The following is a 26,097-nucleotide window of genomic DNA, read 5'->3' as shown; positions in this document are numbered from 1 at the left end:
AAACTCAGCAGGTCTGACAGCATCGGTGGAGAAGAATAGAGTTGACGTTTCAAGTCCTCACGACCCTTCAGCAGAACTTCAGTCCAACGTCAACTCTTTTCTTCTCCGCCAATGCTGCCAGACCTGCTGAGTTTCTCCAGGTAATTCTGTTTTTGTTTTGGATTTCCAGCATCCGCAGTAGTTTTTTGTCATTACCTGACAATGTTATCAATACTTGATTAGTGAAAATACCTATCAGTCATTTGATATACCTTTCAAAATGTACCACTGTAAACAAAGGACTGAAAACAGCCGCTAATATCGGCTTAACAATTTTAATTTGCATCAAGTCAAACCCTGACTTCCAATATACATTCTACAAATTAATGCACACAATTTGAGAATGTGTCATTATATATATGCATAAACTATATACAAGGTTTTCCTCTCCACAAATAAAATACTGCAAAATAATTTATAGAACCATAGAACAGTACAGCACAGAAAACAGGCCATTTGGCCCTTCTAGTCTGTGCCGAAATATTATTCCGCTAGTCCCATTGACCTGCACCTAGTCCATAACTCTCCAGACCTCTCCCATCCATGTATCTATCTAATTTATTCTTAAAACTTAAGAGTGAGCCTGCATTTACCACGTCAGATGGTAGCTCGTTCCACACACTCACCACTCTCTGAGTGAAGAAGTTCCCCCGAATGTTCCCCCTAAACCTTTCCCCTTTCACCCTAAAGCCATGTCCTCTCGTGTTTATCTCTCCTAATCTAAGTGGAAAGAGCCTACTCACATTTACTCTGTCTATACCCCTCACAATTTTGTAAACTTCTATCAAATCTCCCCTCATTCTTCTACACTCCAAGGAATAAAGTCCCAACTTGCTTAATCATTCCCTGTAACTCAACTCCTTAAGACCCGGCAACATCCTAGTAAATCTTCTCTGCACTCTCTCAATCTTACTGATATCCTTCCTGTAGTTAGGCGACCAGAACTGCACACAATACTCAAAAGTTGGCCTCACCAATGTCTTATACAACCTCACCATAACATCCCAACTCCTATACTCAATACTTTGATTTATGAAGGCCAGTATGCCAAAAGCTTTCTTTACAACCTTGTCTACCTGTGACGCCACTTTCAGGGAATTATGTATCTGAACTCCCAGATCCCTTTGTTCCTCCGCACTCCTCAGTGCCCTACCATTTACTGTGTATGTCCTACCTTGGTTTGACCTTCCAAAATGTAACACCTCACACTTTTCCGCATTAAATTCCATCTGCCATTTTCTGGCCCATTTTTCCAGTTGGTCCAGATCTCTCTGCAAGCTTTGAAAGCCTTCCTCGCTGTCCACAACGCCTCCAATCTTAGTGTCATCAGCAAACTTGCTGATCCAATTCACCACATTATCATCCAAATCATTAATATAGACAACAAACAACAATGGTCCCAGTACAGATCCCTGAAGCACACCACTAGTCACAGACCTCCAGTCTGAGAAGCAATCATCCACTACCACTCTCTGTCTTCTCCCACACAGCCAATTTCGAATCCAGTTTACAATCTCTCCATGGATACCAAGTGTCTGAACCTTCTGAACTAACCTCCCATGTGGGACCTTGTCAAAGGCCTTACTAAAGTCCATGTAGACAACATCCACAGCCTTTCCTTCATCTACTTTCTTGGTAACCTCCTCGAAAAACTCTACAAGGTTCGTTAAACATGACCTACCACGCACAAAGCCATGCTGACTATCCTTAATCAGCCCTTGGCTGTCCAAATAATTATATATCCGATCTCTCAGAACACCTTCCAATAATTTACCTACTACTGACGTCAGGCTCACTGGCCTGTAATTACCTGGTTTACTTTTGGAGCCTTTTTTAAACAACGGAACAACATGAGCTACCCTCCAATCCTCTACCACTCTACCCGTGGCTAAGGACATTTGAAATATTTCTGCCAGGGCCCCTGCAATTTCTACACTAGTCTCCCTCAAGGTCCGAGGGAATATCATGTCAGGCCCGGGGGATTTATCTATCTTTATTCGCTGTAAGGCAGCAAGCACCTCCTCCTCTTTAATCTCTATATGTTCCATGAAACTACTGCTTGTTTCCCTTCCTTCCTTATACACTATACCAGTTTCCTGAGTAAATACTGATGCAAAAAAACTGTTTAAGATCTCCCCCATCTCGTGAGGCTCCACACATAGACGGCCATTGTGATCTTCAAGGGGACCAATTGTGTCCCTTACTATCCTTTTACTCTTAGTATACTTGTAGAAACCCTTTGGGTTTACCTTCACATTATCTGCCAAAGCAACCTCATGTCTTTTTGCCTTCCTGATTTCCTTTTTTAGTATTTTCTTACATTTTCTATACTCTACAAGTTCCTCATTTGCTCCTTGTTGCCTATACCTGCTATACACCTCTCTCTTCTTCTTAACCAGATCGCCAATATCCCTTGAAAACCAAGGTTCCCTATGCCTGTTAACTTTGCCTTTAATCCTGACAGGAACATGCAAACTCTGCACTCTCAAAATTTCGCCTTTGAATGCCTTCCACTTACTGAACACATCCCTGCCAGAAAACAACTTATGCCAATCCACTCTTCCTAGATCTTTTCTCATTTCCACAAAATTGGCCTTTCTCCAACTTAGAATTTCAACTCGAGGACCAGACCTATCCTTATCCATAATTAGCTTAAAACTAATGACATTGTGGTCACTGGACCCAAAATGTTCGCCTACACATACTTCTGTCACCTGACCTGTCTGGTTCCCTAATAGGAGATCAAGTATTGCATCCTCTCTCGTTGGTACCTCTATATATTGATTTAGAAAACTTTCCTGAACACATTTGACAAACTCCAAGCCATCCAGCCCTTTTACAGTATGGGAGTCCCAGTCAATATGTGGAAAGTTAAAATCTCCTACTATCATAACTTTCTGTTTCTTACATCGGTCTGCTATCTCTCTACAGATTTGCTCCTCCAGTTCTCTCTGACTATTGGGCGGTCTATAATACAACCCTATTAGTGTGGTCACACCTTTCCCATTCCTCAGCTCCACCCATATGGCCTCTGTAGATGAGTCCTCCGGGCTGTCCTGCTTACGCACAGCTGTGATATTTTCCCTGACTAGTAATGTCACTCCTCCCCCTTTCATCCCTCCCCCTCTATCACGTCTGAAACAACGGAACCCCAGAACATTGAGCTGCCAGTCCTGCCCCTCCTGCAACCAAGTCTCACTAATAGCAATAATAAAGCTATCAAGCTTGCTAACTGCATAACCAAAATTACATGTATATTTTGATAAGTCCATAGTTTCTTTCTGCTTGTTAGGGTCTCTCCTGTGAGAAAACCATTGACCAGGCTACTAATCACAAGTTCAAGGTCAGGAGAGGGAAATGAGTAGTCAGTTTTGATATAATGAATTCACAGGTTGCGTAGTGAATGTATGGCACAGATTGCCCAGGGCAAAATAGAGGCAGATGGTCCAGGCAAATTCAAGAGGGGTCTGAAGGTTTCAATGAATGAAAAAGCGACTGAGAAACATAAAACGCGTAACATATTTTTAAACTTGGGGACCAGTCAGCTGGGCTGCAATCTTTTTTTTGATTGCATATGTTCCTATGCTCCTAAACAGTTGAAGAATGTAACAGGTAGTTGGATAGATAAAAAACCATAATTGTATTAGGGGACAGTGTAACCCTGAAATTCAATGTTTAGTGGTTTTTTTTTGTTTTCAAAACCTCAAGATACAATTGCTCCCTTGTACTCCAACCAAAATATATCCACATAGTTAAGGTGCTACACATAGCAAACATCCATAGTATCACACCTGCAATAATAACATCATAAGCATCGCAATGCCAAAGTGGTATGCACTCATAGGGCAACAAATTCTGATTGACTTAAACATCCACTTACGTATTAATCTATCAAATATCCAATTGACAAATGAAAAAAAAAATGAAAAACAGTAAAAAGTGCCAATGTAACATGAGTATCTATCAGAATGTCAAGTACCCAAAAACATTAGTTTTCAAAGCTACCATATCAGCATGTACTGTAAAACTGACTAATCTTGAAAAATAATTCCTTCCTGATGTTTTCAGCCTCCTTTTTACACAAGCTGGAAAAGAAAAATCATTCAACATACCTACAGCATAGATACTTTAATTTTATAAATGTATGTAAGAAGCCTTTATAGGGGTAGCTCTTTGTGTGATACTGGAGCTTGAGTTGGAAATTTCATCTGGGTCTTGCATGTTGAGATTTTTGTGCTGCTGGGGACAAAGTAGGAGTAACTTTAACTTTGCACAATGGTGGAAAATGGGCAATATCGCTCATTGTACCCAACACCCAATTTTCCTTCACATGTAGTTGGAAAATGTAATGGGTAGCTGATTTGATATCAGCCTAAGTTAAAACTTCCGCCCATTTAGTGTGAGTGAGAGCGATATGCATCGTGGGCGTTCAGTTTTCACTCCAGACCTGTGGGAAAACAATATCCAGAATATTCTTGGACTGCTCACATTACATGAGAACCAGGGAGAAAAAGACCATTAAGTTATACCTATTGTTAATGTTGCATGTGAAAAGAAAAGGATGTGTCATGAGAGTTGCAGTTATCACTCTATTCTTCTGAAGCTACATACCCAGACAAAAATGTGACAAATAAGAAAAAAATGTACAAGTAGTAATTGTAAGGCATGAGCAGTGGATGAAATAAAACAAAACATTACTTTTTCAGTGCTTTATATAATTTAACCCATTAAATAAATCATTCTGACCAAACAGCACAATTCAGAATAAAGCTTTTTGTTGTCTGGCTGAAAGGAACTGATGTTGGCACAAAGGATGTTTTTGAGCTGTTTTGCTAGGGAAAAATCAGTGCTTCAACTAGACTTAGACCATAGCAATGTTCATCAGTATGGGTGTTGGCCATTGAAGATTGCACAGTAGGCATAAAGTTCCTGCAGCAGGGCCACAGCACCTGCTTAGAAAAATGCAAATCCACAGTGGGAAAAAAAACGCTTTATTTTGTAATTGCATCAATAATTGAGAATAAAGAGGAAGTTCTGTAGAGGGAGGAAGAATGAATAAACAGATAGGGAGCGCTTGCACTTTGGTCAAATCTACCATGGAAGATGAAACATATTTTATAATATTTAGTAACTAGGCATTAGAGATTTGAAGAGGGAAAAACTAAGTTAATTGCATCTTAATTAAGTTTTGTAAAGTGAAGGGTAAAAAGTATTACACACAATGTCCCAGAACTTGCGTTTAGTGGCAAAGCAAGAGTGCTAGCTGCTGATCTGGAGAAAGCTCCCTGAGAGGTCTAGTGATGTTTGAGGAGAAAACTTTAACCCTCGCAATGTGCAATTATTTGTAGTGTTCTTTAGTGAGGATTCCCAGTGTCAAGCTACAATGATGTCACATAACAGTCCAAGCAGCCAGTTACATTAAAGAATTCTCACACAACCAACCAGAAAATACAATCATAGAATGGTTACAGCACAGGATAATCAAATCACACTTTAAAAATTTTAGAGAGAGCAAAATGAAGAATGGAATATACGCATGGGGCAGGATTTTCTGCTCAGCGTGTGGGCTTGTACCCGACATGTTCAAGCATGAACTAGCACACGGTGATGTCAGGCGAGAGGCCCGACGTCATCACACATCTACGCAATATTTCGGTCGGCAGCACGCCCACCAATGATTAAGGGGGCTATTAAGCCCATTAATCAATTAATTAAATTGAATTTTTCGCTGCCTGTTCAACCTTATGGTTGGCGGCGGGTGAATAGGCCAGGCGGCCTTTGCATTTTTTGCAAAACCTCATTCATGGGCGGAATAAGGTTTCCAACAATGACTGAGAAAAGCAATTAAAAAATTTTTAACTCATTTTTCACATGTGACAGAGTCACACGTGGGGACATGTTTTCCTTATTTTTCGAATCTTTATTTTTCATGGTAAAAATCTTCAGCTTCCTGAGGCAGCTCTGTGCTTTCCGGGAGCTTTCAGCGAGCGCACCCCCGTGCATGCACAAACTTCAGTGCTCGCCCCCCCTCCTCCTGCCACCACCCCAGCAGTGCTGAGGCTCCCAGCATGCGTTTCACACTGGCTGTCCACGAATTGGCCAGCCAGTGTGAACCTGTGGCCCGGGCCCGATCATGAGTGGCAGAACGTTTCACGGCAGCACTCTACACCCGTAAGTGTCTCTTTATATGTGCTCAAGTAACCATCCAATCAATGCCCTCCACCTGCATGCACTTAACCTCAGTTGATACCATTAATAGGGTTAGGGCAGAAGCTGAAATATCATAAACAAACTTTCAAAAAATAATTATTTTAAAAATCTAGTAATTAACCAAGACAAAGATGTTTAACAAATTTCCAGAAATATAATACTTTTTCAGGGCCATCCAGATCAGTTGTTCAGTTATATTTATTACTCAAGTTCCCAAGAAAAACCCAGTCACACTTCATTAAAAAAATTAATTTTTGGGAGAGGTTTCTAGCAGTGATATGAGAGTGGAATTAGAGAGGTCCTCGCCAGATTTCTTGATTTTGCTGATTGCTGGCTCCTGAGGCAGGAATGGGAATGGAGGGTATACCATCACCTGTGGGAGACTGTGGTGTAATGGTAATGTTGCTGGTTTGGTAACGCAAGCTAATACCCTGGGGATGTGGGATTAAATCCCACCAGGGCTACTAGTGAAATTTAAATTTAATTAATTAATAAAATAATCGGGAATTGAAAGCTAGTCTCAGTAGGTGCCATAAAACTATCTTCATTGCCGTAAAAACCCATCTGCCCATTAGGGAAGGAAATCTGCTTTCCTTACTGGGTCTGGCCTACCTGTGGCTCCAGATCCACAGCAACGTGATTGACTGTTACCTACCCTCTGAAATGGCCACTCAGCTCAAGGGCAATTAGGGATGGGCAACAAATGCTGGCCTTACCCAGCAACACCCACATCCCATGAAAAATAATTTTTTTAAAACTTGTAGGACTTCCACAATTTAAATCCTGAAGGTGCTGTCAGATTCAGATGGTGAGTGTTGACAGTTCGCAGTCAAAAAACTCACAGATAAAGGCCATTATATTTGGGGAGCCCGAACCTCTTATTTCAAAGAGGTGTTTTTACCATGTGTCAGAATTGGGATATATTTTAGGAAATTTTCCATATTGCAGTGATGGTGAATGGCTCTTATGTTTAGGTTGAAGTTGGACCACAGTAAAAATTAGAAACTACACTCCATGCCCTGGACTCTGTGAGGAATGGATCAGAAACTTACTAGCAATGTAGTTGTCTACTATTTAGGTTTGAACAATATCCACACCCATCTGGCACATAAAGGTGGTTCTTTTATAAGAGGCACCAATGCCAGTTCTGTAAGCAGCTGTATCTATGACAATGCTGAAACAAGAATTAACATCATAACAGTTAAAATGATAGCTTAAGAAAAAACACGCACTAGCAGAAGTTTTGATCAAGAACCTGAAGCAGGTAAAGTATTAATGAATAAGTAATCATAAGTAACAAGTAATCATAAGTAACACGTAATCATAAGTAATCACAAGCGGGATAAAATGTAGAAGCCACTGGCCTTATGACAATCAGGTTAACAGAATAGGCAAAGATGAAGCAGGTGAAAACAGATTTTGGACTGAAAAAAGCAAATTTTGAAGGAATAAAAAGGGACCTTGACAAAAGCATTGGCAAATGGAACAGCATACCAGAAATGTCAAATATTTAAATGTGACAAGGACAGGGTAAAGAAAAATAACATTCTGCTGAGGTGCCAAGTAGAGAGTCTTTTACCTTTCACCCGACCTCATTCTGAGGGTTGGCCGCACTATGAACAATCTTTCTCCACTGGTTTCTATTCTCTGTTGCCCTCACTGTCTGACCCATAGAGAGGCCAGAAAGTATAGCAGGAGTAAATGGATGTTTCTGGATTGGCAAGATGCTCCAAGTGGCATACATCAGTATTTAATTCTGTTTTGGGACCTTTGTTCTCCATTTACTTAAAAACACAGTAAAGTTTTGACACAAAAGGACTAGAGAAAAGACAGGTATTAGGATTAAAAAGTAAAGGTGACATGGCTGACAACATGGTGGAGTATGCTCACTTGACTGAATCACCTTCTACAGGTTCATTGGAGAAATACAAGAAGACTAGCGAGGCCACACTTGGAGAACTGTATACAATTCTGATCGCCTCATTTTATGTATATGATCATGTACGTTTCCCACCTTTGTCTCTCCACACTATACAGATAACAATACATTTTCAGGGTGGGTGTGGCTCTGAGTGACCATGGTGACACCATCTCCTGTGGTGACAGGGCCATCAAAAAGCACCTATGCCAGGACAGTGGCTTCTCCAGCTGCTGCCGCTCCCGTGACCCCATCACCATTTCGCCTGGTAACCAGGGAGGATGGCGTCAAGAGCTACACCCACCCTGTTATGTCTATCGAAACCTGCATGAAGGCAATGGCCGGGGTGGTCAGTCCTTCGGCCATTGTCGCGACTTCCAAAATGTACAGCAAAGCCGTATTTTTCCTGAGGACTGAGTGGGCGGTGGACCTGGCCCTGGAAAAGGGGCTCACTATGGGCGGGACATTTCTGGCGATGGACCCTCTGGAGGCCACCGGCCAGAGGGTTATAATTTCCAACGTCCCCAGGGAGCTCCTCTTCCCCACCTCCATCAGCTGGGGGAGGTCAGGTCAGGGGCTGTGCCGATCCTGCCCGGCCTCAGGGACGCGGCTCTCCACCACGTTTACTCCTCCCGGCACCAGGTATTCGTCTGCCTGACCCGGGAGGAGTGCCTGGAGGGGGCCTTCAACTTGGATTTTGAGGGGGCCGCCTACCGGGTCTTTTGGACCACAGATGGCGTGCGGTGACATGCCTGCAAGGGGCTGGGGCACGTCAGAAGGAACTGCCCCACCTCCAAGGCCAGTAACATCCAGCCGGCTGAGGCTGGCACCTCCACTCCTCCCCACCCCCCCGACAAGGGGAGGTGCAGCCGGCAGCCACTGCCATCGCGGCTGCCGGTGAGCGGGGGGAGAGCCCCCGCACCGTAAGAAGGCGCGGAGGAAGACCCGCCACCTGGGCGCGGCCCCCCAAGACCACCCAGTAACCCCGCCTGAAGACACCAGCTCGGGGGAACGGAAATCCTCCCGACCCGGCGTCGTGTCCTCGCGTGCTCCTGGGCGCGTGGGCATCTCAGCGCAAAGTGCTGGGCCTGGCGTCGTCCCCAAGCGGGTTCCCGGGTCCGGCGGCACTGAGATACGTGACCCCGAGCTGGTGGCCTTGCCCAAACCCCAGAGGGTGGAGCGTCTGGGAGGGCTGGACGTAGCGGTAGAGGCCTTGCAGATGGAGGTCTCCCCAGCCCCCAGCCTGCCCCGGAAGAGACGTCACCTCTCGGAGGGGCAGGACATTCTGACCCATGAGGTTGGTTGTATCCCCTCCCCTGGTGACGAGGTGGTGACGTCTCCACCCTTTAAGTCCTCACTCTGCCCTCTGGGGAGAAATCAAACCCCTGTTCCCTCGCTGCAGCCCCCTGAGCAGGGCCCCTCGGGGGTCGGTGGTGGTGCCCCACTCCGACCCACCCTAAACCCCAGAGATGTCGCCTGGCCTGCCAGGTGACTGCAGCAGTCCCTTCATGGCCCCTACAGCTGGGTCACTGGGTGGTGGTGGCAAGGAAAGCCACCCTATCCATCCCAACATTTAGCACCAGGCACCACCATCTTAGGCCCGGAGCTCTTTCCGGACTCACTATGCAACCCAGTGCCTGGGAGGGAGCGGGGATCTGAGCCACCACCGCCCTCTGACCCAAATCCCCAAGAGGAGACCAGAGAGGCCCCCTCTGCCCTTGAAACTGGGGGTGGGATCGAGGTGGAGGTGGTGGATCCCCTGGTGCCCACCGACTCTCCCTTCATCCCCATTAGGGAGCTCCAGGATTTTTTATCGAGTAATCGCAGTCACCGAGACAGAGTCCAGTTGGCCATGGACCGGTGGTATTCTTTTCCTCTTGCGTTCTGGTCCACCCACGAAGCCTTCAAGGCTCCTGGGCTGGAGTGGAACGCTAAGAGGAGGGTCCACGCATTTCTCGTTGGGCTCCTGAAGGAGAGGAAGGCTTAAAAACAAAGTCCTCTCCTTTTATTTTATAAAGGTGATGGTAGCACATACTCCTGACAATGAAGACAACCATAACCAGCCTGAACATCCCCAGCAGCAGCAGGGACACCCAGCGCAGGTTCCAGAACCTCTCGGTCCTCAGGGACGGGAAGTATGTGTTGTGCTTCCTGCAAGAAACCCAGACCGTTCCCGGAGACAAAGCTACATGGCTGCTGGAGTGGCGAGGGGGGTTCTACATGAGGCACCTAGCCTCCAATTTTGGCCGGGTGGCTATCTTGTTGGCCCCACATTTTCAGCCGGAGATTTTGGGGGTCAAGGAGCCGGTGCCAGGCCGGTTGCTGCACCTTACTGTGCGCCTGGGGGGCGCGGTGCTTCACTTTGTGAATGTGTACGCTCCCCTGGGCTTGCAGCAGCAAGCGAGCTTCTTTGAAGAAGTGTCCACTCATCTTGGCTCCATCGACGCGGGCGAGTGCATCGTCCTCGGGGGGGATTTTAATTGTACCCTCGAGGCCCGGGACCGTCACGGTGCCCAGCACCGCTCGCTCGGTGTGAGTAAGTTACGGGACCTGGTCAGGTCCTTCGACTTGGTGGACGTCTGGGGAAATCTCCATCCTGATTCCAGCGTTTTCACCTTTGTGTCACCTGGAGTCGGAGCGTCCAGACTCAACCGTCTTTACGTTTCTAAGGTGTATATGTCCTGCGTTCCAGCGGCTTCTGTGCAGCAGGTTCCGTGCACGGACCACCGTCTGGTGTGGGCGGAGCTCGCTCCATTCTGCGCTCAGACGGGGTCCGCGTACTGGCCATTTAACAACCTGTTGCTGGAGGACGAGCGGTTCCTGGACTCGTTCCATCATTTCTGGGCCAGCTGGAGAAGGAAGCGGGGAGGCTTCCCCTCCTTGAGGCTCGGGTGGGACGTGGGCAAGACTCACGTCCGAGTTTTCTGTCAGGAGTATGCGAATGGGTCGACAAAGAGGCGGAAATCCAGGGTCGAGGAGTTGGAGAAGGAGGAGCTCGACCTGGAGGCACGTCTCCGTCAGCCCGACATAGACCCGGCCCTGCGGTCAGTGTACGATGTGGACCCGGCCCTGCGGTCAGTGTACGATGTGGACCCGGCCCTGCGGTCAGTGTACGATGTGGACCCGGCCCTGCGGTCAGCGTACGATGTGAGGAAGGGCACGCTGCGGGACCTGGAGACACGTCTCCATCAGCCAGATGGGGACCCGGCCCTGCAGTCAGTGTACGATGTGAGGAAGGGCGCACTGCGGGACCTGGAGACACGTGTCTGTCAGCCCGATGTGGACCCGGCCCTGCGGTCAGTGTACGATGTGAGGAAGGGCGCACTGCGGGACCTGGAGACACGTGTCTGTTAGCCCGATGTGGACCCGGCCCTGTGGTCAGTGTACGATGTGGACCCGGCCCTGCGGTCAGTGTACGATGTGGACCCGGCCCTGCGGTCAGTGTACGATGTGGACCCGGCCCTGCGGTCAGTGTACGATGTGGACCCGGCCCTGCGGTCAGTGTACGATGTGGACCCGGCCCTGCGGTCAGTGTACGATGTGGACCCGGCCCTGCGGTCAGTGTACGATGTGGACCCGGCCCTGCGGTCAGTGTACGATGTGGACCCGGCCCTGCGGTCAGTGTACGATGTGGACCCGGCCCTGCGGTCAGTGTACGATGTGGACCCGGCCCTGCGGTCAGTGTACGATGTGGACCCGGCCCTGCGGTCAGTGTACGATGTGGACCCGGCCCTGCGGTCAGTGTACGATGTGGACCCGGCCCTGCGGTCAGTGTACGATGTGGACCCGGCCCTGCGGTCAGTGTACGATGTGGACCCGGCCCTGCGGTCAGTGTACGATGTGGACCCGGCCCTGCGGTCAGTGTACGATGTGGACCCGGCCCTGCGGTCAGTGTACGATGTGGACCCGGCCCTGCGGTCAGTGTACGATGTGAGGAAGGGCATGCTGCGGGACCTGGAGACACGTCTCCGTCAGCCCGATGTGGACCCGGCCCTGCGGTCAGTGTACAATGTGAGGAAGGGCGCGCTGCGGGACCTGGAGACACGTCTCCATCAGCCCGATGTGGACCCGGCCCTGCGGTCAGTGTACGATGTGGACCCGGCCCTGCGGTCAGTGTACGATGTGAGAAAGGGCGCGCTGTGGGACCTGGAGACACGTCCTCGTCTGCCCGATGCCGACCCGGCCCTGCATTCAGTGTACGATGTGGACCCGGCCCTGCGGTCAGTGTACGATGTGGACCCGGCACTGCGGTCAGTGTACGATGAGAGGAAGGGCGCGCTGCGGGACCTGGAGACACGTCTCCATCAGCCCGATGTGGACCCGGCCCTGCGGTCAGTGTACGATGTGGACCCGGCCCTGCGGTCAGTGTACGATGTGGACCCGACCCTGCGGTCAGTGTACAATGTGGACCCGGCCCTGCGGTCAGTGTACGATGTGGACCCGGCCCTGCGGTCAGTGTATGATGTGGACCCAGCCCTGCGGTCAGTGTACGATGTGAGGAAGGGCGCACTGCGGGACCTGCAACTCGTCGGGTCCCAGGGAGTATTCGTGAGGTTGCAGATCCGGTTCTTCAAGGACCTGGACCGTGGCTCCCCTTTCTTCTACTCGCTGGAAAAAAGGCACGGGGTCCGTCAGCAGCTCCTTACGCTGCTGGCCGATGACGGATCCCTCGTCTCGGATCCGGAGGGTATCAGGGCCATCGCCCGAGACTATTACACTGCCCTGTTCTCTCCGGACCCGGCCAGTGAGGATGCTCCCAGAGTTTTGTGGGAGGACCTGCCGCAGGTCGGCCCGGAAGGTGCCGGAAAGCTCGAATCCCCGGTAAGTCTGGGGGAGTGACTGGCGCCCTCGACGGTCTCTCCAGGGGCAAATCCCCAGGACTAGATGGGCTGACCGTGGAGTTCTTCAGGGCGTTCTGGGACGTCCTGGGGAGCGACTTCGCGGGGGTCCTGGGGGAGAGCATTGCTACCGGGGAGATGCCCCTTTCGTGGCGCAGGGCCGTGATTGCCCTGTTGCCGAAGAAGGGGGATCTCCGCCTCCTTAAAAACTGGCGCCCGGTCTCCCTCCTCAGCACCGATTACAAGATCTTCGCCAGAGCCATGTCTCTGGGCTCGGCACCGTCTGGACCACATGATCCACCCTGACCAGTCCTACACCGTCCCGGACCGAACAATTTACGATAATATCCATCTGGTCCGGGACATTATCCACCATTCCCAGAGGGCTGGTCTGTCAAGCGCCTTCCTGTCCCTCGATCAGGAGAAGGCGTTCGACAGGGTGGATCACGAATATTTACTCGGGACTCTGCGAGCATTCGGGTTCGGGATGCATTTTGTCGCCCGGATCCGACTTCTGTACACGGCCGTGGAGTGTCTAGTGAAGGTTAACGGGTCCCTGACGGCGCCCCCTCGCTTTGGGAGAGGGGTACGTCAGGGCTGCCCCCTGTCCGGCCAGTTGTATTCTATTTGTGTGGAGCCTTTCCTGTGCCTCTTGCGGAGGAGGTTGTCGGGATTGGTTCTGCGCGGGCCGGGCATCGGGATGGTCCTTTCGGCATACGCCGATGACGAGTGACCCGGCTGACCTGCGGAGGATGCGCGAGTGCCAGGAGGTCTACTCTGTCGCTTCTTCTGCTAGGATCAATTGGGATAAATGTTCTGGACTCCTGGTCGGTCCGTGGCAGATGGATCCCCTACCCGAGGAGCTCAGGCCTTTCACCTGGAGCAGGACCAGCATCCTCTACCTGGGGGTCCATCTCTGCCCTGCCGAGGAATCCTGGCCGGCGAACTGGCAGGAACTGGAGACGAAAGTCACCGCTCGCCTGCGGTGCTGGACAGGACTGCTCCGAGTGCTGTCTTACCGGGGTCGAGTTCTGGTCATAAACCAGCTGATCGCCGCCATGTTGTGGTATCGGCTGGTCACTTTGACCCCTCCCCCGGACTTTGTCACGAAAATCCAGGGAATGCTAGTCGACGACTTCTGGGACAAAAGGCTGCGCTGGGTCACTGCTGAGGTTCTGAGTCTCCCGCTTAGGGAGGGCGGTCAGGCGCTGGTGTGGAGGGCGGTCAGGTGCTAGTGTGCCTACGCACACAAGTAGCAACTTTCTGCCTTCAGACCCTGCAGCGATACCTTTACGTTGAGCCCCCTCTGAGATGGTTGCCCTGGCGACGTATTTCCCCCGCCAGGTGCACGGCCTGAATTATGACGTGCAGCTCCTGTTTATAGACCAGAGGGGCCTCGGTGGCTCCTTACAGGCGTTGCCTGTCTTTTACCAGGACCTGATCAAAGTCTGGAACGTGGTCGCCTCGCGACGCAGCTCTCCCCCATCAGGAGTAGCGGCTAACATCAGAGAGCCACTGCTCAGGAATCCACACCTCCGTACTTTTCAGTGGCTGGCGGAGAGGAGGGCTGTGGCTGCCGGGGTGACCAGGATCGGGGACGTGCTGGGTGGCAGAAGAGTGGGCTGGATGCTCCCGCAGGAGTTGGTGGGTCTGTGGACATCTGACTTGCGGCTGGTGCCATCCGAGACCTCAGGACAGTCACGCTCGGCCCCGATGTTATACTGGGTATCGAGGTGGCCCAGGTGCGCGGTGGTCTTCCTGCTGAACGTTCCCCTGTTCGGACAGAATTCTACATTGGCCCCAAGCCCCGAACCTTCCCTCGTGTGCCGGTGCCCCGCAACAATATGAGCTGCCTCGCGGAAATGCCCTCCATGCCATTTGGCATGGCGCGGAGGGGTTTTCTCTGCGGGCTGCTGCTGCACACCCTTCACTTCCTCGCCCTCGTCCGCCGCCCGGACACACCCTGGCTGCCTTGTTGCCATCCGGCGGCGGAGGCCCCCGATGGGAGGCCCTCTACGGAGGTGTTCTCCCGCTTTCTATCGGGGACCTGGGTTGGAGGGTGTTGCATGCAGCAGTCCCCCACAACCGGAGAATGTGTAGGTTCACGGACTCCCAAGACACCCGCCCTTTTTGTGGTCTTGTGGAGTCCGTGGACCACGTTTATATCGGGTGTTGTAGGCTGCACTCCCTTTTCAGTTATTTAAAAAACCTTTTGTTACTGTTTTGTTTGCACTTCAGTCCCACGCTCCTGATCTACGGACACCCGGTGCGGAAGGGCGTCGGGAAGGAGGAGGACCTCCTCGTGAACCTGCTCCTGGGCCTGGCCAGGTTGGCCATCAACAGGTCCAGGCAGCGGACATCCCTTCCTGATGTTCCCAAGTTTGCCTTTGCAGCTCCAGCAACTGTGACATGACCGAGTCCAGAGGCTCCTCATCTGACTCAGACTCAGCAACATTCTGGCTTCCAGCAGCCCTCCGAGTGCCGGGGACCTGGGAAGTCCCTGCTGCAGCCTGCTGTGGATCAGAAAGTGCGATGTGCTCACCAGATTGTGATCCTGAGGCTACTCTAAAGCTAGGACCCACCGAGGTGTGTGTCTCTGCGCTGGTGGAGGGTGTGGGTAAGCGCTGTGACAGGACTTCAGGGAAAGTGCCTCCAGATTCATCTTCAGAGGTTTCTTTGGGGCTTGATTGGAGACCCTGGGTCATGGATTCATCCGCCATTTCCCAGATGTGCGAGCGGAAGCAAGGGGGGATAATTAGTGCAAGGCAGTGCAGGACTGGTCCCGGTCATCGCCGGCCAGCTGGATGACTGTATTTTCAAAGTCTGTGAGTGCCTTGATGTCAGGCATTCCTCCACCGGTCTGCGACCTCTCCCTCTGTTGTGTGCCAGCTTGTCCTGCATGGATAGAGATGGAGAGAGTGTAAGCAGGACGCCTGCCAGGCCAGAGGATAAGTATGTCTGGCCTGTGTAGGTGGTGAGTGGTCCCATGGATGGGGTGAGGACAATGACGGTGTGTGTGAGAGAGTGAATGGTGATGTTCCTTGAACCAGCAGTGAGTGAGGGCCCTGTGGATGTGTGATGGGTTTGTGAGTGTGTGAGTTGAGAGTGATGAGAAGAGTGATTTACCCTGGTAGAACGGAGATGATCATTCATCTTCTTGCAGCACTGGGTGGCTGTTCTCTTTTGAAGGGCGTTGGTGCTGACCACCACTGCCGCCACCTCCCAAACCTGGTTGGTCACACTGCTGCCCACCCTGCGGCCAGAGCTTGGGGTAGAGGACATCCCGGCAGGACTCCACGGCATCCAAAAGGCGTCCCAGTGACACATTGCTGAACCTGGGGGCTGCAGTCTTTTTGCCTTCATGGATATCTTCCCTGAGGCAGCTGTGAGCTGGAAGCACTGAGATGTGTGCATGCAGCTAGACTTTAAATATAACGCACAGCGTGATGAAGCAGTGAGGTGATGGTGAGTGGGCGAATGAAAGACAGCCTGCCATGGAAATGGCGCATTTCCCAGGAATGCCTAAATAACGTGGCGGGTTTGGGACGATACGGCGTGAAAACCCGCCATTGCGGCCAAAGGGTAAAATGTGGTTTTACCCATCTGCTATCACACTTAGTGCAAATCTGGGATGATTCCACCCCTTGTTTTCACGTTTCATTTAAAAGATTGTACCTCCCTCAATATCACACTGAATTAGCAGACTAGGTTATGTGCTTAAAGGAGTGGAGTGGGGAATGAACTGACAATCTTTTGGCCCAGAATTTCGTGTTGCCATCAAGCCAAGCTGGCAATGTACAGTAAACAAAGGTGCTGCTGCATGCAATATGCTTTACATCAGACTCTGATAGATATACTATATATGTCCGTTTCTAAATCCTGCCAAATACAGGTCTGCGTCATGGCAACATTTTACCAAGTTGTAACAGTTACAACATTCAAAATAAAACGCAGTGTAATTTCCTAGTTAAAATAACTAAAATAGTGCTGCAAGTTAATATCATCAGGCTCTGCAATTGCTTGATGCAAAGGCAGAATCAGCAGGACATTCTCTTTGACTTGGATGCTAACAAGTCAAGCATCAACAGGGGGCGATAGACATCGACACAATGTTAATTGGAATCTTGGCAAAATAGGTTCATAAGAAAATTAAGGAAAATGGTAAGCAATACTTACTTAAGCAATAAGCATTGGACTTATTTTACCTGAGGCTGAATAAAAATGGTAATACTGAACCAATTATTAAGAAAGGATTCAGTTTTCCATACAACCTGTTAATTTATCGAAAGTTCGCAATTAACCTTTACTGAGTTGGTACGACTCAGTGCTTCATTCTTTTCGAATTTAAGATAATTTGAAATGCAAACTCCTTCACATTGTTGTTCCTTATAATTTGCTGCAATTGGTACAATGCAGAAATATTAATCCAAAAACTATGTGGAACAACAATTTCAATAGCCTGGTTCGTAGATGGATCAGAAATTGTGGTCAATTTGAGGATTGGTGGAAGTAGATAGTGAGGATTGGTGGAAGTAGATAGTGAGCATTGGTGGAAGTAGATAGTGAGGATTGGTGGAAGTAGATAGTGAGGATTGGTGGAAGTAGATAGTGGTCTGCCTCAAGGATTTGGGCTATGGCTTCTTTTGTTTTCCATGATATGAATGAGTAGGACAAAGAAACATGCAGCTATCTTGCAGTTTATTGTTAGTACCACATTAGAGAGATGGCAATAGCAACTTGCATTTATATAACACCTATAATGTATTAAAAGGTCTGAAGGTGCTTTGCAGGAGTTTTATGAAACAAAATTTTAACACCAAACCACATAGAAGGAGTTATTGGTATAGGTGACCGAAAGCTTGGTCAAAGAGATACGTTCTGAGCAAAGGAAAAGAGAAAGTTAGAGAGACTGAAAGATTTAGGGAGGGAATACCAAGGGTAAGGCTGAGGCAGCTGAAGGCATAGCTGCCAACGGTGGAACAATTAAAATCAAGGGGTGCTCAAGAAACTGTGAAGAACATTGCAAGAGACTGGTGCTGGACATGGACACGTGCAGATAGGTGACAGATACAGTGTACGGTTGCAAAATGCAAAGTAGTACATTTTGTGAAATAGACCAGTAAAAGAACTAAACCAAAAAACAGTATATTTTTTAACAGAATGGAGCAACAATGAAGTGCAGTTACATTGATCTTTAACATTGGGACGACAGGTAGAGCGCACAAAAAAGGCAAGTGGTTTTATACCACTTGTAGATTTTATACAAAGTGACATTGAATATAAAAGCAGAGAAATGACATTGAATTTGTAAAAGACACTGATTTGACCCAGAGCAGAGTGATATCAATATCTGCCCTCTTTCTCCATAAATACCCCGAAGAACAATAACAGGAATGAAAGGTTTAATTATGAAGAAAGTTTTTTAAAAAGTTTCCTTTACTGAGACAGAAAAAGATGAGGGCAATCTACAGAAATTTTAAGCATTTTGAAAGACTTTGTCAAAGTAAATATCGAATATGGTTTTCGTATATGAATCATTCGAAAAATTGAGAGCATAAACTCAGAATTGTCATTAGAAGTAGGAGGGTAGTGTTAGACAGTTATCCAAAAGAATATGAAATATTTTGCCACAAGTGTTTATTATAGACTAAAAGTTATCTGCCTTTCTGCACCTGGGGACCGTTAAGTGGCAAGTAACATTCGCGTCACACAAGTGCCAGGCAATGACCATCTCCAACAAAAGAGAATCTAACCATCTCCCCTTGACATTCAATGGCCTTACCATCGCTGGATTCCCCTCTATCCTAGGGTTACAATTGACCAAAAACTTAACTGGATTAGCCAAATAAATGCTGTTGCTACAAGAACAGGTCAGAGGCTGGGAATTCTGCAGCCAGCACCTCACCTTATGACTTCACAAAACCTGTCCACCATCTAGGAGGCACAAATCAAGCCACCATGGAATATTCTCCACTTCACTGGATCAGTGCAGCTCCAACATCACTCAAGAAGCTTGACACCATCCAGGACGAGGCAGCCCATTTGATCAGCATCCCATCCACCACCTTGAACATTCACTCCCTCCACCACCAGAGGCAGCAATGTGTACCATTACAAAGTCTCATTTGACAGCGTCTTCCAATCCTGCAACTCCTATCGCTTAGAAGAACAAGGACATGCACCCGCTGCAAGTTTTTCTTCAAATCACTCAGCACCCCAACTTGGAACTATATCACACTTCCTTCAGTGTTGCTGGTTCCAAGTCCTAGAATTCCCTTCCTAACAGCACTGTGGGAGTACCTATGCCAGACAGACTGCAGCAATTCAAGAAGGTGACTCACCACCACTTTCTCAAGGGCAATTAGCAATGGGCAATAAAATGATGGCCTTTCCTGTGACACTCTGATCCCATAAAAGAATAAAGTAAAATTCCACATCTATGATGAGCACTATCCTTGCTATGCCAAATATCCTGATATTACGCCTCCCCCAAATCTTCGCTCAACGTATTTACATTACAATTGTGCTATCACTTATCCCCCCTCAAGTCTCTGACTTTATAAATTCAGAGAGTCTGGGGGCTTGACAATTCTTCCAGATCTCATTCTGGCCACACTCGGAGGAGTTGCTTTGGACAATCTTTGTTGATTTGGATTTTGAGTTGTAGTCTGTATTTCTGGCACTTGGTTGTCTTCTTCTGATACACGTTCTTTGCTCCTTGGAGTTGAACTTCTCTTTGTCAACTCCTCACCTGCTCTGCTCAGGGACCACTGGCTTGTCCTGTTCTTTCTAGAGAGAGTGTTCACTCTGTTCATTCATGGTACAAACTCATTTTTTTCTTTTCCCTTGTGGTCCACTGTGATCTTTGTGGCAGTTGAAGGTGTCTCTTCCTGTCATTTGAATGTTCTTCATCAGTGGGCTCACTTTGCAGTTTGGCTTTATCGTGACACTCTGTTCTGCCTTGTGCCTCCATGCGTCACTGAGGTGTGCTCTGGCAATGATGTTTGCTAGTTACTTGCTCCAGCATCATCTTGCAGCTTTGCTTGTTGTCTGGAAGTGGCAGTGTCTGTGCCTAGGTGTTGACAGGTAGTGTGACAGCAAAGATTGGAGCCTGGGATTGGGGCTCATTCTTCTGCTGATGGTCATTTTGCTGTGTGTCTTCCACTTGAGGTATCTGAAGGTTTGGCTGGTCTGACCAAAGAGGAGCTTCTGCCTCCTGCAAAAAAGTTGGATAAACCGGCTCTGTGAAGAGTGAAAACACTCAGAGCTGAAACCCCAGTAGAGAGTCTCTTTACTGGTGGACCTCTCAGGAACTTGCAGTTCTGTGTAGTTGATATCAGAGGTTGTCTTGACATCTTCTGCCGTTTTAAGAAGGTTATGGGCAACACTGGCATCTGTGCTCATGAAAGAAGATGATTGATTTCGGATGACGTACTTGACTTCAAATATCTGCTTGGCGCCATACTTTAGTGGTTCTAGGATCATGCCTATGACCGGAAGTCATCTTTCCCCAGGTCCATAGAGTGGTGTGTCTGGCAATTATAGCTAGAGGTCTCTCAGACCCGGTTTCTTATCCAAAAAGACCGTAATACTGGCTGCCGTGTCCAATTCCAAGTTGGTGAGGTGACCATTTACTGAGATGTTTGTTTTCCAAAAAGAGAATCCAGGAACTTTGACCTCATCCAAGAAGCACAGTTGGGTCTCTTCCTGGTGTAGTACCTGAATCTCATGGATTGTCTTGGGATCCTCCACCTGTCTGGGTGTCTTAGGATGGCATAGCTTTCTGAAGTGTCCCAGGCAGTTGCAGTTGAAGTTGGGTTTTTCCAATAGGTGTCACCATGTAATATGTTGCATGTTCAGTAGGTGTCTCAAAGAGGTCCTGAGTCTTGTTTGGTTGGACATTAACTGTTTATGAATAACGCATAACTATGTACATGTATACAGAGTATAGCCCAAGCTATGAGCTAACGCCATGCTTGCTTCTACACAGGTCTCTGTCCAGTCCACAACTGACTCTAGTCTCAGGTCATGTGTCTCTTTACATCACATTGTAGACGGTACTGTTTCCCAGTCCCAATCAATCTTTCTATGTCAGAGACTCATATACAACACTAGGAAAAATGTAAACCTGTAAAACTACATCTCAGATCCATTTTAAGAAAATAAGCTGCAACTATCAGTCAGTCTGATTAATATGCAGCTGCTCAGTTCACCCTATTTGTTAGAAAATATAGATATCACTGTGGCATTTTAACATGAGTTCATAGGAACACAGAACCATGGAAACAGGACTGGCCTTTCAGCCCCTCAAGCCTGCCCCACCATTCAAATAGATCATGGCTGATCTTTGTCTCAACTTGATTTACCCGCCTTTGTTTCATCTCCTTTGATATCTTTACCCAACAAAAGTCCATTGATCTCAACCATGAAACATTCAATGTGCTCAGCATCCATAGTATTTTCAGGAAGAGAATTCCAAATTTTTCTTCCTCTTTCTCTTTATATTGGGAAAAACAAAGGTTGGAAAATGTCCATGAACGGCAATATTGCTTAATACCAGAAATCACATTAGAGTTATATTTAATGAAGGTGAAAGATGGCTGTCCATGAGATGAAATTCGATGCTTTAAATGTCCCAAATATTAGAACATGGTAAAGTTTTGTACAAGAAGATTTACACCCAAAAAAAGAATTTACACGATATATACGTTAGTATGGAGGCTAAGATCCCTGAACATCAACGTCTTTCTCACTGTCAAGTGTGAAAAAGGACTATTTTTACAGCTTATGCAAATAATTCAACAATAGGAGCATATTTCTTTTACTGAGAGAAGAGAAGGATGAGCAGAAGATTGAGCTCCCCTGATTTAAGATTAGCAGTCAGGAACATGCAGCAGCCTGTAGTGGGTTCTGACCTCAATGCTTACTGTTATCTATGCTACTCAACATACCATGGGAAGAGGATAAGACAAAATTCAGTCCCTAAGATCAATAAGAGTCACTTGACTACTCAAATATTATATTGCACCCCAGCTAAAGCAAAAAATTTACTTTCTGACTAATTATATAGCTTCTGTACTGAAAAATAACAATGTTTCAACAACTTTATAATGGTTCGATGCTATTTATTCTTGTGCTATTATTGAACATTTTAATGGGCTCCGCAAAGCGAATGCTGTCCCTACCACCATATAGTCCTAGGATTTACAGGAGTTCCCAAAATGGGCAGCACTGAGCCTTGCCAGGATCAGGAAATTTGTGCTATTTTAACTATTATGTTCTAAACTCTTTGAATCCTAGCATTAAGTTGGGGAATGATAATAGACATGCCAAAGCAAAAAACTTAAGAAAGCTGACAATGCCCCCAAAACAGCTGTCAACTCCAAAATAAACATGCAACTGAAAGATCCATGATCAAGTCCATTGCTTCAAGGTTAATTAATAGGTTAAAGAAAATTATTCTAATATTTGTTTGGTAGTACAGAACTTGAGTGTTGCAGAAAAAAGAAACATTTTTATCAAAACTTTGTCTTGCACTCATCAGGACAATTCGCAAGAAAATGCCAATGTCAGGGGGAAACAACATATTTATATTATATGAGAAGGGAGTGCTGATTGGTTGGCAAGTGGACTCTGGTAGAGACGTTGCCATGGTGAATGCACCAATTAAATTAGTTGTGTGCTAAGAATTACATTGACAGCCAATTTAAGATTGTCAGTCAGACTTGCAGTGTGGTGCATTTACATATACTGGAAGCTACATATATTAATACACAGGGCCCTGTTGTTTACAGAGAGAAAGAACATGTACACACATTGTGCCTGTTTCAGCTAAACAAATAAGTGACAGCTATTCACTGATTCATTCCTCAGGGAAATGTCTTGACCAAGCAGAGTCAAGCTGCCTAGTTTAAATGTCAAACAATGCTTGGCAGTTAACTGTCAGACACCATCAACTGGTGCATTCTCCATGGCAACACCTCTACCAATCAAAGTCCACTTGCCACCCAATCAGCACTCTCTTCTCAAAAAGTATAAATATGTTGCTTCCCCTGACATTGGCATTTTCTTGCGAGTGCCAGGTAAAAAGCTCCAACAAAGAATGTTTCTCTCTTTCATGAAATTATTCTGTTAGATTTCCACAACATTATTGTTTCAAAATGTGCCAGGAAGAGAAACAGACCATATAATAACCAATGTAAAGAGAGCAACAGGAACTGTGGTAGACACAGGCACAGGTAATGACATGAACTAATATAGGCATAGATAATGAAAGTAACTATGAGAGAGCAGAAAACTGAGGTAGAAACAAAGAGAAGACAGATAAATAGAGAATGAGAGAAGTATTGACCAAGATAAAATGACAGAACAAAGGTAGGTAGAGAATGGCAGGCACTGACACAGAGAACAATGGGGACAACCATAGAAAATAATCAGGATAGACAGAGAGAATAGGAGGGACAGAGAGTGACAGGAGCAGGAATAAAGAGAAAAGTGTTAAAACTAAAATATCTTAGATGAGGTCATCATGCTGGCTACTGGGAAAGCCAGACACCCTCACATAAACATGGAATGACTGCGAATAAACAAGAAGTGGGAGCATTGGCAGCTGAGTAGTAGAACCCCAGGATACCACTGTAGAATCCATTTGCAAAACTGGCCTGAACCTTGAGCAATGAATAATCAAGGGTCATTCGGACTCGAAACGTTAACTGTGTTCCTCTCCGCAGATGCTGCCAGACCTGCTGAGCTTTTCCAGGTATTTTTGTTTTTGTTTTGGATTTCCAGCATCCGCAGTTTTTTGTTTTTATCGCAATGAATAATCGTATGAGTCTGGGTCAGCAGATTAACACAAACTCAATAAACTCCAGAAAGGAAACAGTGGCCTTTTTAGAAATAGTTATTCCAGCTTTCTTTTTCTGACATTGATTAATGTAAAAATCCAGACATGAGTTTTACTGCAAACTTCACCAGTGATTCACTGCTGTTATTGTTAGATTTGAGCAAGCCAAAATAAGATGGTTTCTGGACCTCACACAAATACAAATGGGGGATAAAATACTGAGTCATCCTTCTGGAGAGCAGATAATTGGCAATTATGTTGCCTGACTTTTAAAAATGGATATTCTGGTGTGTCTACAGATATCATAAAAACCTCATGTGCTAACACGGGATGAGACCTTCATTTAAAGAACTTACATGAATTGAATCCAAGGAATAACTTATCATTGCTGGTTATGGTGAAATCTTTACTTGTCAGATGTTTACTCTACTTCAACCCCATCTTGCATATTATATTAATACCTTAATATCTGAAGGACAATAAAATTATGACAGACATAAATAGCACATTTAAAACAACTTTAGGTGAAATTAAACAATAATGCAGCAATAATGTAAGTGTAACCTGATCAGTGCAATGATGGCAAAGTATAGAATGAGAAAGAGTGGGGAGAGATATGTTGGAGGCTTAGGTAAATTAATGAAATAAAGTGATCAAGTAAAAAGCTGAGACATATCACCCATTGGAAATGGGTGATCACTATGGCATTAAACACATGAGCTCTGCAACTCATACCTTTGTTTACAGTGATGAATTATGGATTATTTTCAGCACCCTCCAATTCAGCTAACTATCACACTCCCAAACAGGCAGATGAGCAGTACTTATATCGACATGAAAAGTGGATTGTTAGCTCAGTAGGCCAGCTGTTTGGGAACTGTGTGTAAAGTTGGATGTTAACTAATAAGATTATAAAGAAAAGAAAAAACAGAATTACCTGGAAAAACTCAGCAGGTCTGGCAGCATCGGCGGAGAAGAAATCAGTCAACGTTTCGAGCCTTCATGGCCCTTCGGCAGAACTGAAGCATAGTTAGAAGAAGGGAGAAATATAAATTGGTTTAAGGTGGGTGGGGGCGGGGGGGGTGGAGAGAGACACATTGAGGGTGTGGTGACTGTGGAGATGAGCAGGTAATCAAAAGATGTCACAGACAAAAGGGTCAAAGAGGTGTCGAAGGTGGTGACATTTGTCTGAGAAAAGTGCTAATTAAGAATGGAAGACAGGATATTCAAAGTACAGCTCTAGTGGGGGTGGGGTGGAAAGACTAAAGGTTTTAGTTTAGATTTAAAAATAATGGAAATAGGTGGGGAAAGAAGAATCTATATAAATTATTGAAAAAAAAGGGAGGGGGAAGAAACGGGGTGGGGATGGGGGGAGGGGGAGTTTACCTCCTACCCAAAATCCACAAACAGAACTGTCCTGGCAGACCGATCGTGTCAGCCTGTTCCTGCCCCACGGAACTCATTTCTCGTTATCTTGACTCCCTTCTCTCTCCCCTTGTCCAGTCCCTTCCCACCTACATCCGTGATTTCTCTGACACCTTACGTCACATCAACAATTTCCAGTTCCCTGGCCCCAACCGCTTCCTCTTCACCATGGATGTCCAATCCCTCTACACCTCCATCCCCCACCAGGATGGTCTGAGGGCCCTTAGCTTCTTCCTTGAACAGAGGCCCCAACAATCCCCATCCACCACTACTCTCCTCCGTCTGGCTGAACTTGTTCTCACACTGAACAATTTCTCCTTTAACACCTCTCACTTCCTCCAAGTAAAAGGTGTGGCTATGGGCCCCAGCTATGCCTGTCTCTTTATGGGGTATGTGGAACATTCCTTGTTCCAGTCCTACTCCGGCCCCCTCCCACAACTCTTTCTCCGGTACATCGATGATTACTTCGGTGCTGCTTCATGCTCTCGTCGGGACCTGGAAAAATTTATTAATTTTGCTTCCAGTCTCCACCCCTTCATCATCTTCAAATGGTCCATCTCTGACACTTCTCTTCCCTTCCTTGACCTCTCTGTCTCAATTTCTGATGATAGACTGTCCACCAATATCCATTACAAGCCTACCGACTCCCACAGCTACCTCGACTACAGCTCCTCACACCCCGCTTCTTGTAAAGACTCCATCCCATTCTCTCAGTTCCTTCGCCTCCGTCGCAACTGTTCTGATGACGCTACCTTCAAAAACAGCTCCTCTGACATGTCCTCCTTCTTCCTTAACCGAGGTTTTCCATCCACGGTCGTTGACAA

General features: G+C 47.1%; 1 long non-coding RNA gene across 2 annotated transcripts; it reads right to left on the bottom strand.

Annotated features, from left to right (window-relative positions):
• Nucleotides 1–4,776: 4,776 nt before the first annotated feature.
• On the bottom strand, nt 4,777–24,309 carry LOC144685196 (uncharacterized). Of its 2 annotated transcripts, none has more exons than XR_013577671.1 (3): nt 24,205–24,309; nt 7,302–7,423; nt 4,777–4,991 (listed from the first exon to the last, which is right to left on the bottom strand). It is a non-coding gene; the product is annotated as an uncharacterized LOC144685196 (long non-coding RNA). The 2 variants fall into 2 exon arrangements; XR_013577672.1 differs by having other exon boundaries at nt 4,777–4,988.
• Nucleotides 24,310–26,097: the final 1,788 nt, after the last annotated feature.

Source organism: Cetorhinus maximus, chromosome 10, assembly GCF_964194155.1.
Source record: "Cetorhinus maximus chromosome 10, sCetMax3.hap1.1, whole genome shotgun sequence".
Taxonomy (NCBI): Eukaryota; Metazoa; Chordata; class Chondrichthyes; order Lamniformes; family Cetorhinidae; genus Cetorhinus; species Cetorhinus maximus.
The sequence above is the reverse complement of the archived record's forward strand: the minus strand, read 5'-3'. Positions and strand labels throughout refer to the sequence as shown.